At 37.5% G+C, this 15,295-nt stretch overlaps 1 pseudogene; it reads left to right on the top strand.

The window, feature by feature from the left end:
* The first annotated feature begins 98 nt into the window (after positions 1-98).
* On the top strand, positions 99-1,687 carry LOC133041410 (HIG1 domain family member 1A, mitochondrial-like; annotated as a pseudogene).
* Positions 1,688-15,295: the final 13,608 nt, after the last annotated feature.

The following is a 15,295-nucleotide window of genomic DNA, read 5'->3' as shown; positions in this document are numbered from 1 at the left end:
CATTGGAAAATAAAGCACATGTGTAGAAAACACACAAAAATAAATATAAAACTTAATGAATTATTAAGGTGGGGTCAGAATCCGGTAGGAACCTGAAATGTCTTGAAATTGTCTGAAGATTCTTCAATCACTATGTCAAGCGACACAGATATTTCTCTTTCTTCGTGTGATGAAGATCAGGAATCTAAATTTATCTGAAAAGCTAGAGAGGCACCATTTGTCCCCATTGGAATGGCAGGTTTTGCAGCAATTGTTGCATATGGATTATATAGATTGAAGAGCAGGGGAAATACTAAAATGTCTGTTCACCTGATCCACATGCGTGTGGCAGCCCAAGGCTTTGTTGTGGGAGCAATGACTCTTGGTATGGGCTATTCCCTGTATCAAGAATTCTGGGGAAAACCTAAACCTTAGAAGAGGAGATGCTGTCTTGGTCTTGTTGCTGGTGCTTGCTCTAGTTAGACATCTCATATTGAGGTTATATGTTTATGCGGAAAATAAATTGTTTGGGTCAGACAAGAAAAAAAAGACTTAATGAATTATTAAACACTCCTATAACCACTGGCATGTCAAGAACTAGAACTTACCCAGAAGTCCTATCTATATGCCCCATCCCAATTATAATCCTCTTCTGCTGCCAAGCACTGCATAAGAACATTATAAAATTTTTATTTTCTAGTGTTCCCGTTACATATTTGTTGATATGGAGATGATCTGTAATGTATACGTAATATTTAAATCATGAATAATGTTGATAATGCTATTTATCATGCTTTAAAAATAGTCCACAAAAATGTTGTCTCCTTACTTATTTATACCTCTCATACAGAGAGTGACCATACACAGCTTTTTTTGCTTAGATGCCACATCCAAAGACTCATGGCAGTATGTTACATGACAGGTTAAAGCAAAATCAAACAAACAAACAAAAAACTTGTGAATTTACTTTGAAAGTGTATATGGTATTATTTATTTGCTAAGAATTTGATATTTAGAGAGAAGAAAATACAGTCAGCCCTTCGTATCTACATATCCATGGATTCAATCAAAGGATGGAAAATATTTGAAAAAAAAATTTCCATGAAATTCCAAAAAACAAAACCTGAATTTGCTACTCATCTTCAACTATTTACATAGCACTTACATTATATTTGGGCTTCCCTGGTGGCTCAGACAGTAAAGAATCTGCCTGCAATGCAGGAGACACAGGTTTGATCCACGGGTTGGGAAGATTCCCAGGAGAAGGAAATGGCCACCCACTCCAGTATTCTTACCTGGAGAATGCCATGAACAGAGGAGCCTGGTTGGCTACAGTTTAAGGGGTTGCAAAGAGTTGGACACAACTGAGCAACTAACACTACTCTGCTGCCAATAAGCAGCCATTTCCTGACTACAGTATTAACTTCTTTGTATCTTTCTTATAGTTTCATCATCCAAATGTACATCCATAGATACTATAGTCTTGTCCATTTGAAAACATTTGATGTCTTTTTATTTTATTGGAGTGTAGTTGATTTACAATGTTGTATAAGTTTCATGTGTACAGCAAAGTGATTCAGTTACACATATCGTATATTGATTCTTTTCTCATATAGGTTATCACAGAATATTGAGTAGAGTTCCCTGTGCTATGCAGTGAGTCCCTATTGGTTGTCAATCTTATATACAGTAGTGTGTGTATGTTAATCCCAAGCTTCTGATTTACCCCTCCCTCACACATTTCCCCTTTGGCAACCATACCTTTGCTTTCAATATTTGTAAGTCTGTTTCTGTTTTATAAATAAGTTCACTTGTATCATTTTTTTAAAAAAAATTTGAGTCCATATGAGTGATATCATATTTGTCTTTCTCTGACTTACTTCATTTAGTACATTTGATGTCTTTTTAAGTCTCTTAACCTAATCTAAAAGATCTTCATGACCCAGACAATCATGATGGTGTGATCACTCACCTAGAGCCAGACATCCTGGAATATGAAGTCAAGTGGGCCTTAGGAAGCATCACTATGAACAAAGCCAGTGGAGGTGATAGAATTCCAGTTGAGCTATTTCAAATCCTGAAAGATGATGCTGTGAAAGTGCTGCACTCAATATGCCAGCAAATTTGGAAAACTCAGCAGTGGCCACAGGACTGGAAAAGGTCAGTTTTCATTCCAATCCCAAAGAAAGGCAATGCCAAAGAATGCTCAAACTACTGCATAATTGCTCTCATCTCACACGCTAGCAAAGTAATGCTCAAAATTCTCCAAGCTAGGCTTCAACAATACGTGAACCGTGAACTTCCAGATGTTCCAGCTGGTTTTAGAAAAAGCAGAGGAACCAGAGATCAAATTGCCAACATTCGCTGGATCATCAAAAAAGCAAGAGAGGTCCAGAAAAACATCTATTTCTGCTTTATTGACTATGCCAAAGCCTTTGACTGTGTGGATCAAAATAAACTGGAAAATTCTGAAAGAGATGGGAATATCAGACCACCTGGCCTGCCTCCTGAGAAATCTGTATGCAGGTCACGAAGCAACAGTTAGAACTGGACATGGGACAACAGACTGGTTCCAAATAGGAAAAGGAGTACATCAAGGCTGTATATTGTCACCCTGCTTATTTAACTTATATGCAGAGTACATCATGAGAAACGCTGGGCTGGAGGAAGCACAAGCTGGAATCAAGATTGCCAGGAGAAATATCAATAACCTCAGATACGCAGATGACACCACCCTTATGACAGAAAGCAAAGAAGAGCTAAAGAGCCTCTTGATGAAAGTGAAAGAGGAGAGTAAAAAAGTTGGCTTAAAGCTCAACATTCAGAAAACTAAGATCATGGCATCCAGTCCCATCACTTCATGGCAAATAGATGGGGAAACAATTGAAACAGTGACAGACTTTATTTTTTTGGGCTCCAAAATCACTGCAGATGGTGACTGCAGCCATGAAGTAAAAAGACGCTTACTCCTTGTAAGAAAAGTTATGACCAACTTAGACAGCATGTTAAAAAGCAGAGACATTACTTTGTCAACAAAGGTCTGTCTAGTCAAAGTTATGGTTTTTCCAGTAGTCATGTATGGATGTGAGAGTTGGACTATAAAGAAAGCTGAATGCAGAAGAATTGATGCTTTTGAACTGTGGTGTTGGAGAAGACTCTTGATAGTCCCTTAGACTTCAAAGAGATCCAGCCAGTCCATCCTAAAGGAAATCAGTCCTCAGTGTTCATTGGAAGTACTGATGTTGGAGCTGAAACTCCAATACTTTGGCCACCTGAGGCAAAGAGCTGATTCATTTGAAAAGACCCTGATGTTGGGAAAGATTGAAGGCAGGAGGAGAAGGGAATGACAGAGGATGACATGGTTGGATGGCATCACCGACTCAATGGACATGAGTTAGAGTAAACTCTGGGAGTTGATGATGGACAGGGAGGCCTGGTGTGCTGCAGTCCATGGGGTCACAAAGAGTCGGACACAACTAAGCAACTGAACTGAACTGAACTGAACCTAAAGTCCCTTGTTCATCCCTTTCTTGATTCCTTATAATTTATTTGTTTAACAACCTGGGCCATTTGACATGTAGAGTTTACCACAGTCTGGATTTTGCTGATTTAGATACTCATAATACAGTTCTAAATGTTCTTGTGTCCTCAATATCTCCTGCAAATTGGTAGCTGACTCCAGAAGCTGAATCAGACTCAGATTTGATCACTTTGGCAGGACTCTTAAGAGGCATATAAATCCTGTCTCTATGCTTATGACTATATGACAACATCAGGTGTTGATGTTTATTGCTTAAAGCTATTAATTCATTGAGGATTACAAAATGGTGCCAATAATTCTATAATTTTATTTATCCATTGAGATACTTTCAAAAATAGAAACATCCTCTTGTCTACTATTTGATTTCTGAGTGTACAGTTCACATAGGAAAGGTAAAATAAATATTTGATTCTTTTTTGGGGGCTTCCCTTGTGGCTCAGCTGGTAAAGAATATGCCTGCAATGCAGGAGACCTGGGTTCGATCCCTGGTTTGGGAAGACCCCCTGGAGAAGGGAAAGGTTACTCACTCCAGTATTCTGGCCTGGAGAATGCCATGGACTGTATAGTCCATGGGGTTGCAAAAAGTTGGACATGACTGAGCAACTTTCACTTTGACTTTTCTTTTTTCACCAGTTTTGAAGATAATGAATTGAATCCTTATCATACTCCAAAGTTGACTACTCTTAAAAATATTATTATAATAAATATATGTATCATTATGAATCTATGCATGCATACTAAGTCACTTCAGTCGTGTCTGAGTCTTGTGACCCTATGGACTGTAGCCTGCCAGGCTCCTCTGTCCATGGGATTTTCTAGGCAAGACTACTGGAGTAGGTTGCCATGCCCTTGTCCAGGGGATCTTCCTGCCCAGAGATTGAACCCAAGTCTCTTAGGTCTCCTGCATTGGCAGATGGGTTCTTTACCACTAGCACCACTTAGGAAGTCCTAGGAACCAATAGGTTTTATATATACTTGATGGGTTTCATGTTGTCATTATTGAAGTGCACCAACTTTGGCCAGTGGACACTAGGCTGACTTGTTAGTTCTGATGACTCTAGTAATCTTTGACAGCTCTCCTTACTGATTGTTTTGACAAAATATTCCTCAGTTATCTTGTACACTTTTTGCCCCAGACTGGAATCGACCATTTCTCTAAGAAGCCTTCAGTTTTTTAAGTGAGAAATTATATTTCAAGGACACAGCTAGGCCTTTTCAGTGGACAGAGCTATAGATTCAGTGAATAGACTATACACACACACACACACACACACACACACATACATACACACACTAAAATAATTCATGAGTACATAGTGATACTTCCAATTTAAATTAAAGATTAAAGAACTTTTACTTAATCTCTTCTCTAGCTCCTTAAGAATCATAGTTTTCAAGGACATAGGAGGGAATTTCCAGGTGGTCCATTGGTTAGGACTTCACACTCTCACTGCTGAGGGTCTGGGTTCAGTCCCTGCCCAGGAAGCTAAATCCCACAATGTGGTATGGCCAAAACAAAAAAGACACAGGAGATGACAGATTTAGAATATTCCATAATTACTCCTTTCTTCTATCTCAATCACAACACACCACCACCAATATGATTACCGAAAACATTAAAGAGTATTTTACAAATGCACTTGCCATTCTCCCCCTCATTAAACAACTTTATAATGAATCTACATTGTGAGGGCATATAGTCATGGTATGCTATACTCTTCTTAGCCCTTATGTAATTTTAGTTCTACAAGTAATCTTTTTAAAAAAAAAATATATTTGTTTATATGTCTGCATGGGGTCTTATATGCAGTATGTGGGATCTTATAGTTGTGGTATATGGGATCTAGTTCCTTGATGAGAATTCAAACCTGGGCCCCCTGCATTGGCAGCATGGAATCTTAGCCACTGGATCACCAGGGAAGTCCTGGGAAAGGTATTTAAAGAGAGATGAATTTTCAAGAGTGTGAACATCAGTAGCTTCAACTAATCACGTCTTAAACTTGACCAGTTGATTGGGATCCCCTGGCTTAGATAATAACTGATTTTTCTCTTGAGTCCAGTATAGGGAGCTTGTGAGCAGATGCCAATGTATTTTAGTACAGTACAATTTGGTGCTGAAAACAAGATATACAAACATTTGAAAACATAAATACACCTATATGAGATGGAAGTTAAGTTTGGAAAGAATTTCTCAGGAAGACCTAATTTGGGCCTTTGGGTAGGTATGATTGGCCAAGAGGGTAGGAACATCATAAGATATATAAAATGTCCCTTGGAAACAGACAAGAATGGTTGGATTAAAAAAAAAAAAAAAAGCGTGTTGACTTGCTTAATGTAGGGGCACCAAATTAAAGACATTTTAATATAGAAGGAAAATCCAGTTTTAGCTGGGATTTAGATTTGATAGGAAAGGTACTAGGACCACTGTCAATTTTTTAGCACACAGGGTGAGACAAGAGATTTGGGTCAAGGGATTTGAATTTGCCTGGAATAAGGCTATTTGCCTGGAATAAAGCTATTTGCCTGGAATAAACCTGAGTTTTTCTAATTGGGATTTTTGTTGTTCTTTCACATATCATTTTCTTAGTGTCTTTTAGTTTGCTTTCAAACAGTAGGTTGCAGTTTTGATCTGCTTTGTGGCACATCTCTGTGATGTGCTTTCACAGTCTAATGGTCTTCTTAAAGTTTTTTGGTAATAACTTTATATGACATTTGACCTTGATGCTTTCCTATTGTTCATTTTCTGTGAAATTAGTTTTCTTGAACTTAAGGAATAAGTCAGGATTCAGAAAAGCTTTTATAACATCAGAGAACTCCTTCTTCTGTTATTTTGTCTGACTTGTTTCCTGGGATTTCCTGGCTCTAGATTGGTATCCATCTTCGATTTCTTCATCTCTGATGTCCCTATCCTACTATATTTTTATTCCACTCCTAGCAGTTTCTCCAGGTGTGCTGGTTTTGACAATTCATAGGTGTCTGACCTGCTCCAGCCACTTAGTCCTTCTCACTGTGGGCCACTTGCACTCAGCTGATATTTTATTTATAAATTTTAAAAATATTTTTATTTGGCTACACCAGGTCTTAGTTGTGGCATGCGGGATCTAGTTCCCTGACCAAGGGTTTAATCTGGGCCCCCTGCATTGGGAGCATGGAATCTTAGCCACTGGACCACCAGGGAAGTCCCTTCACCTGCTATTTTAGACTGCAGATCCCTCCTAAGTTTCATTTACTGTTCTCATTGGCCTTTCCTGAATCCAGTGAGCACCTCTTGACACTTTAGGGATTCTATTATTCTTATTCTCTCAGATACCATTCCTTTGGTTCCTTCTTTCTTCTGTACAGACGCTGAACCCATATAGTCTGGTGGCTCTTGGTGGTTTGTCCCCACTTGCCTGTAATTTAGGGTTGTGGAGATAAATTGTCACCAAATCTTGTTGTAAATGTTGCCCATGTTCTTAAAAGTTTGAGTCTCCAGTTGCCATGTCAGTTTTTATGTGGGGATCTGAAAAGACTGAAAAATGATGTGCCAGGATTTCCCTGGTGGTACAGCGGCTAGGAGCACACCTGCCAATGCAGGGGACCTGGGTTTGATCCCTGGTCTGGGAAGATACCTCATGCCACTGAGCAACATAAGCTCAGGTACCACAACTACTGAGCCTAAGTGCTGCAACTACCGAAGCCCATGCTCCTGGAACCTGTGCTCCACAGCAAGAGAAGCCACCACAATTAGAAGCCTGTGCACCACAACAAAGAATAGCCTCTGCTCACTGCAACTAGAGGAAGCCCAAGCGCAGCAATGAAGACCCAGTGCAGTCAAAAATAGATTAATTAATTAAGAAAAAGAAAAGATATGTGCCATCATAATCATCATCTTCCCAGAAGTTCCTTACTTTTTATCCTTTGATGTCTGTAGGATTTGCAGTGACAACTTCTCTTTTGTTCCTATGTATAATCTGTGATGCTCCATTTTATTACTGATTAATAGAATCTTGCTCAGAGTTTATCCATTTTATTAATGTTTTTAAAGCACCAAATTTGGGCCTTATTAATTTTCTCTATTGTTTGTTTTCTTCTTCATCAAATTTAACTCTAATTTTTATTATTTTTTTCTTCTGATTTGCATTTAATTTACTTATCTTTCTATAGCTTCTTGGGTGGAAACTTATATTCTTGATTTTAAGCCTCTATTTTTAAACAAATAAGCTGTACATTTCTAAGCATTGCTTTACTTATTACATCTCATACATTTTTTATATCTTGTGTTTTATTATTATTCAATTTATTTATTATTCAATTTATTAAAATTGTTTTTTTGATTCCCTTTGCTATTTCTTCTTTGGTCCATAAGTTAATTAGAAGTATATTGCTTAACTACCAAAATATTCGCGGCTTTTTAGAAAGTTTATTTTTATACTTCTGCTAAAGCCTTTGACTGTGGATCACAACAAACTGTGGAAAATTCTTAAGGGGATCAGAATACCAGACCACCTTACCTGTCTCCCAAGAAACCTATATTCTGGTCAAGAATTAATAGTTAGAACCGGACATGGAACAATGGACTGGTTCAAAATTGGGACAGGAGTACATCAAGGCTGTGTATTGTCACCCTGCTTATTTAACTTATATGCAGAGTACATCATGTGAAATGCCCAGCTGGATGAATCACAAGCTGGAATCAAGACTGCCAGAAGAAATATCAACAACCTCAGATATGCAGATGATACCACTCTAGTGGCAGAAAGTGAAGAGGAACTTCATCAAAAGAGCCTCTTGATGAAGGTGAAAGAGGTGAGTGAAAAAGCTGGCTTAAAATTCAACATTCAGAAATCTAGGATCACGGCATCTGGTCCCATCACTTCATGGCAAGTAGATGGGGAAAAAGTGGAAACAGTGACAGACTTTATTTTGTTGGCCTCCAAAATCACTGTGGACGTGACTGTAGCCACAAAAGTAAAAGTCGCTTGCTCCTTGGAAGAAAAGCTATGACAAACCCAGACAGCATATTAAAAAGCAGAGACATAACTTTGCCAACAAAGGCCCATCTAGTCAAAGCTGTGTTTTTTTCAGTAGTCATATACAGATGTGAGAGTTGGACCATAAAGAAGGCTGAATACTGAAGAATTGATGCTTTCGAACTGTGGTGCTGGAGGATACTTGAGAGACCCCTGGACAGAAAGGAGGTCAAACCAGTCAATCCTAAAGAACCCTGAATATTCATTGGCAGGATTGATGCTGAAGTGCCACTAGTTTCGCCACCTGATGTGAAGAGTCAACTCATTGGAAAAGACCCTAATTCTGGGAAAGATTGAGGGCAGGAGGAGAAGGGGGCAACAGAGGATGAGATGGTTGGATGGTATCATTGATTCAATGCATATGGGTTTGAGCAAACTGTGGGAGATCATGAAGGACAGGGAAGCCTGGTGTGCTGCAGTTCATGGGATCTCAAAGAGTCAGACATGACTTAGCGACTGAACAATAATTGAATTCCAGACAATATATTCTGTATGAATTAAAAATTTATTGAGACTTGTTTTATGGCCCAGAAGATGCCCTATCTAGGTGAATGTTCCATATCTCCTTGAAATTAACAAGCATTCTCCAAGTGTTAGATATTATGTTCTATAAATGTCAATTAGGTTAGGTGGTTGATAGTATTGGTCAAGTCTTCTATCTCCCTGGTGAATTTCTATCCACTTATTCTATCAACAGATGAGACAAATAGAAAACAAATAGCAAATGGCAGTCTTAAGTTCAAACTTATTAATAATTACATTAAATGTAAGTGAATTAAACTGCAATTAAAAAACAGAGACTGTCTAGACTGAATAAAAAAGCAAAATCCAACTATTGCTCTTTACAAGAGATGTAATTAAATACAAAGATAAAAATAGGCTGAAATTAAAAGGTTGGGAAAAATATAGCATGCAAACACTCTTCCAAGGAGTGTTGGAAATTAATACCAGGCAAAATAAACTTCAAGATAAGGAGTATTGCCAGAGAAAAAGAGGGACATTTTATAATGCTAAAAGGATCAATACATAGAGACTTAAAAATTTTAAATGTTTGCACCTAATAAAAGAGCTTTCAGGTTACATGAATAAAAAAATTGGTAGAACTAAAGGGAAAAAAAAGTCTACAATCATAATTGGAGATTTTAACACCTTTCTTTCACTGGTGATAAGACAATTATTGTACTACTTCATATAAAACAGGAATCTTGCAATAGGATAGTTTCATTTTTACCCTCCAGCCCGATCCTTGCGTTACTGTAGTCAGGTGTACTTTACATACATAAGTTATAAATTCCAGAATATAGTTTATAATGTTTGTTTCAACATGTTATATGAGTTTTAAAGAGATTATGAAAAGAAAAAAAAATTTAAGCCAGACTTTTATAATAAACCACAGTATTATTTTCTTGTGGCCACTGTAGCAAATTACCAAGTTTAGTGTTTATAAAACAACACAAATTTATCACCAAACTTGGTGGTATAAAATAGTGCAAACTTATTACTTTATAGTTTTGGAGGTCAGAGGTCTGAAATGGGTCTCCTTAAGCTAAAGTCAAGGTGCTGGAAAGGTTGCCTTCTTTTCTGGAGGATCTAGGGGAGAATCTGTTTCCTTGCCTTTTCCAGCTTCTAGAGGCCATCTGCTTTCTGACACTGACTCTTCTGTCTCCCTCCTCTACTTGCAAGGATATTTGTGATTATATTGGGTCACATAATCCAGGATAATCTCTCCATCTCAAGGTCAGCTGATTAGCAAACTTAATTCAGTCTGCAATCTTAATTCTCCTTTGCCATGTAACCTATCATATTCATAGACTCTAGAGTTTAGCTCAGGGACATCTTTGATGGGCCATTATTCTGCCTACCACACAGACATGTTTATTATTTCTGGTGATCTCCCTTTCTGTGGATTATGTGGGGTCATTTTTCTTTAGTCTGAAGAATTTTGCTTAACATTTCTTGTAGTACAGATCTCATGGTGATGATTCTCTTTATTTATCTGAAATTATCTTTATTTTGCTCTTTTTAATGAAAATAAACTTTATTGAAGTATAATTTGCATATAGAAAATTAACCCATTTTAAGTTACAATCTGATGGGTTTTGAAAATGTATACACTCATGTAATCACTATTACAATTAATACATAGGACATTTTCATCACCTCAAAAATTTATCTCATGCTCCTCTGCAGTCGGTCTCTACTGCCCTGGCCCCAAGCAACCATTGATCTGCTTTGTATCAAGAAACATTAGTATTTTCTGTTTTAGAATTTCATGTAAGTAGGATAACACAACATCTACTTTTTTATGTGTGGCTTTTTTTTTTTGTTCAGCATCATGTTTTTGAGATTCATACATATTTTACGTATCAAAGTTTGTTACTTATTACTACTGAGTAGTTTTCCATTTTATAAATATACCATAATTTGTTAATCCATTCACCTCTTGATGGACATTTGTGTTGTTTCCAGTTTGGAGCTCTTATTCATTAAGATTCTGTGAACATTCATGTACAAGCTTTTCTGTGAACATTTGTTTCTCAAATAAATACCTCTCTTGGATAAATACAAGAGTGGAATGAATGGGTCATAAGGCAAGTAAAACTATAAAAGAAACACTAACACTTTTCTGAAAATGCTTTTACCATTTTATACTCCAACCAGTAATGTATATGAATGCCGGTTGCTCTGCATCCTTAGTCAGTCAGTTCAGTCGCTCAGTCGTGTCCAACTCTTTGCAACCCCATGGACTGCAGCATTTCAGGCTTCCCTGTCCATCACCAACTCCTAGAGCTTGCTCAAACTCAAGTCCATTGAGTCGGTGATGCCATTCAACCATCTCATCCTCTGTTGTCCCCTTCTCCTCCTGCCTTCAATCTTTCCCAGCATCAGGGTCTTTTTTAATGAGTCGCTTCTTCACATCAGGCAGCCAAAGTATTGGAGTTTCAGCTTCAGCATCAGTCCTTCCAATGAATATTCAGGACTGATTTCCTTTAGGATTGACTGGTTGGATCCCCTTGCAGTCCAAGGGACTCTCAAGAGTCTTCTCCAACACCACAGTTCAAAAGCATCAGTTCTTCAGCACTCAGCTTTCTTTACAGTCCAACTCTCACATCCATACATGACTACTGGAAAAACCATAGCTTTGACTAGACAGACCTTTGTTGGCAAAGTAATGTCTCTGCTTTTTAATATGCTGTCTAGGCGGGTCGTAGCTTCTCTTCCGAGGAGCAAGCATCTTTTAGTTTCACGGGGTAGTCACCATCTGCAGTGATTCTGGAGCACAAAAAAATAAACAGGATGGGTTATGGTGGAGAGTTTTGACAAAACGTGGTCCACTGGAGAAGGGAATGGCAAACCACTTCAGTATTCTTGCCTTCAGAACCCCATGAACAGTATGAAAAGGCTCTACATCCTCACCAACACTTTAATATAGGGTTACTCTTTTTAATTTTAGCTATTTTAGTAGCTATGTAGTGGAGTGGCATTTTATTTGTATGTATTTTTCTTTCTGTCTTTGAAACTATTAATAACAGGTGCATTAAAATTCTTGTCTGCTAATTTTAACATCTGTGTCATCGTAGGGTAGGATTTTATGACGGACTTTTGAGGAACATTTCCTGTTTCTTCACTTGCCCACAATTTTTTGTTAGATACTGGATATTAAGAATACATTTCCTGTTTCTTCACTTGCCCACAATTTTTTGTTAGATACTGGATATTAAGAATGATATGGGACTTCCCTGGTGGTCCAGTGGTTAAGAATCCACCTGCCAACGCAAGGGACATGGGTTTGATTCCTGGTTAGAGAATATTCCACATGCTGCAGGGCAACTAAGCCCATGGGTCACAACTACTAAGCCAGCATTGGAGAGCCCATGATGTGCAACAAGAGAAGCTACCACAATGAGAAGCCTGCAAACCACAATTAGGGAGTAGACCCCGCTTGCTGCAACTAGAGAAGGCCCGTGTGCAGCAATAAAGACTCAGCATAGCCAAAAATAAAAAATTAATTAATTTTTTAAAAATATACTTTAAGAAATCAGTTAATGTAACCTATCATATTATTAGGCTAAAGAAGTAAAATTACATGATCACATCAATTGATACAGAAAAAAGCTTTTAGCAAAATACAACTGTTCATGATAAAACTTCCCAGAAAAATGGGGAGCTCCTCAATTTGTTAAAGAACATCAACAAAAAACCTACGGCTAAAAAAAAAAAAAAAACCTACAGCTAACATTATACATAATGGTGAAGGACAATATTTTCCCCCCATGATAGGGAACAAGACAGAATGTCTTCTTTTATCACTCTTGTTCAACATTTTATGGGAAGTTCTAGCCAGTGCAATAAAGCAGAAAAAGTAAATAAAAGGCATATATATTAGAAAGAGAAATAAAAGTGTCCCTATATGCAGATGACATGATTGCCTATATAGAAAATCCCAAGGAACCTACCAAAAAGCCTCTTAGAACTAATAAGTTAGTTTTTTAAGGTCTCAGAATACACACTAAACATACAAAAATCAATTTCAGTTCAATATACTAGCAATGAACATGAGGAAATCAAAAATAAAAACACAACATCACTAATAATCATTAAAAAAAACCCTTAGGTGTCAATCTGAAAAAAAAAACAACATGTATAGGATATGTATACTGAAAACTACCCAAAGCTGATGAATGAAATAAAAGAAAATCTAAACAAATGGAGAGACATACTGTGTTCATGGATTAGTAGGTTCAATACAGTAAAAATATAGAGTCTTTCCAAATTGGTAAATAGGTTTAATGACATTTCTATCCAAATCACAGCAAGTTTTTTGTGAACACAGACAAGATTATCCTCAAATTTATACAGGAAGGCAAAGAAACTAGAATAGGTAAAACAACTTTGAAAAAGAAAAGAAAGTGGTTCAGTCTATCCAGTTTCAAGACATACACCTATAGTTACCAAGACTGTATAGTACTGATGAAGGAATAGATCAATGGAACAGTATAGAAATCCCAGAAATGCATCCACACAAATACACCCAACTAATTTTTGACAGAAGTACAAAAACAATCCAGTGAAGGAAACATAGCCTTTTCAACAAGGCCCAAAGGGAGCCACTCCTGCTTGCGGTGACATAGAAATTTAGATAACCTTCACGTCCCTGTAAATACTCTGCTTCAGCAGAAACATACATCTCTATATCCTCAGCCATCGCCAAATGCCAAGCCAGCTCTGGGCTCTATACTTAATTTCTGCTCCTTCTCACTCCAAACAGGATTGACTATGTTGTCCCAGTCGATCAGGTATTTTCTATTTTTCTCTTCCTGTTTATTATTCTTTATCTGTCTTTTGCTCCATTTAACAGTTTTCTGGATGGCTACTGTCTGATCATGAAGTGTTAAATGAAGTTTGTATCAACTAAATTATCTTCTTTAATCTTTTTGTTTATTTATTTATTTAGGCCATGCGCCATGTGGGATCTTAGTTCTCCAGCCATGGATCAAACCCACGTCCATTGCATTGCAAGGTGGATTCTCAACCACTGGACCACCAGGGAAGTCCCATTTCGTCACTTCTTAACATGGTTCTAGAGCAACTGAATATCGATAGGAAATTAGTCTCTCCATTTATATATCACACATTATATAAAAAGTTAACTCAAAATGGATTACATATTTGAATGCAAAACATAAAACTCAAAAGTTTTATGAAAAAACTTAAGAGAAAATCTTTGGGATCTAGGGTTAGGTCAAGTGTTCCTTTTTTTTTTTTTTAAAGATTCTTTTGATGTAGGTCATTTTTAAAGTCTTTATTGAATTTGCTACAACATTGCTTCTGCACTATGCCTTTGCTTCCTAGCCTTGAGGCATGTGGGATCCCAGCTCCCCAATCAGGGAATGAACCCACACCCCTCATATAGAAAGGCGAAGTCTCAACCACTGAACCACCAGGGAAGCCCCTCTTCTTACTATTTTTAACCATTTTTGGGGGGGACAGTGCCATGCAGCTTGCAGGATCTTAGTTCCCCTGACTGGGATCAAACCTGGGCTGTGGCTGTGAGGGTGCCAAGTCCTAACCATTGAACCAGCAAGGTGTTCCCAGGTCAAGTATTCTTAGAGTTGACATCAAAATCATGATCCGTAAAAGGGAAAAACTGATAAACTGTATGTCATCAAAATTAAGGAGGCTTGTTTGGTGAAAGACTCTGTTAAGAGGATGAAAAAATAAGCTACAGAATGGACAAAAATATTGGCAAACCACATATCTGACAAACAACTACTATTTTATGACTACATAAAGCATATTCAAAACAGCTGTAAAAAACAATCTGATTAGAAAGCGGACAAAAGATATTGAAGAGACATTTCACTAAGAAATACAGATGTCAAACAAGTCCATACAAAGATGTTCAATGTCATTAGCAATTAGGGAAATGCAAATTAAAATCACAAGATATTACTCGACACTTACCAGAACAGCTAAGGTAAAAAACAGTGAGAACATCAAATTTATGAGAAAGTGGAAAAACTGGATCATTCATACATTGCTGGTGGGAATGTGAAATGGTACAGTCATTCTGGAAAACAATTTGTGAGTTTTTTAAAAAGCTAAACATGCAAATACTCTATAACCTAGCAATTGTACCCCTGGGCATTTATCCCAGAAAATAAAGACATGTTCACACAAAAATCTGCAAATGAATGCTTGTAGCAGTTCATAAGAGCCAACACTGGAAACAACCTGGGTGTCCTTAACATGTGACTAGTTA

Source organism: Dama dama, chromosome 20 (genome assembly GCF_033118175.1).
Source record: "Dama dama isolate Ldn47 chromosome 20, ASM3311817v1, whole genome shotgun sequence".
NCBI classification, from domain to species: Eukaryota; Metazoa; Chordata; class Mammalia; order Artiodactyla; family Cervidae; genus Dama; species Dama dama.
Note: the sequence above shows the minus strand (reverse complement) of the source record. Positions and strands in the feature narration are given on the sequence as shown.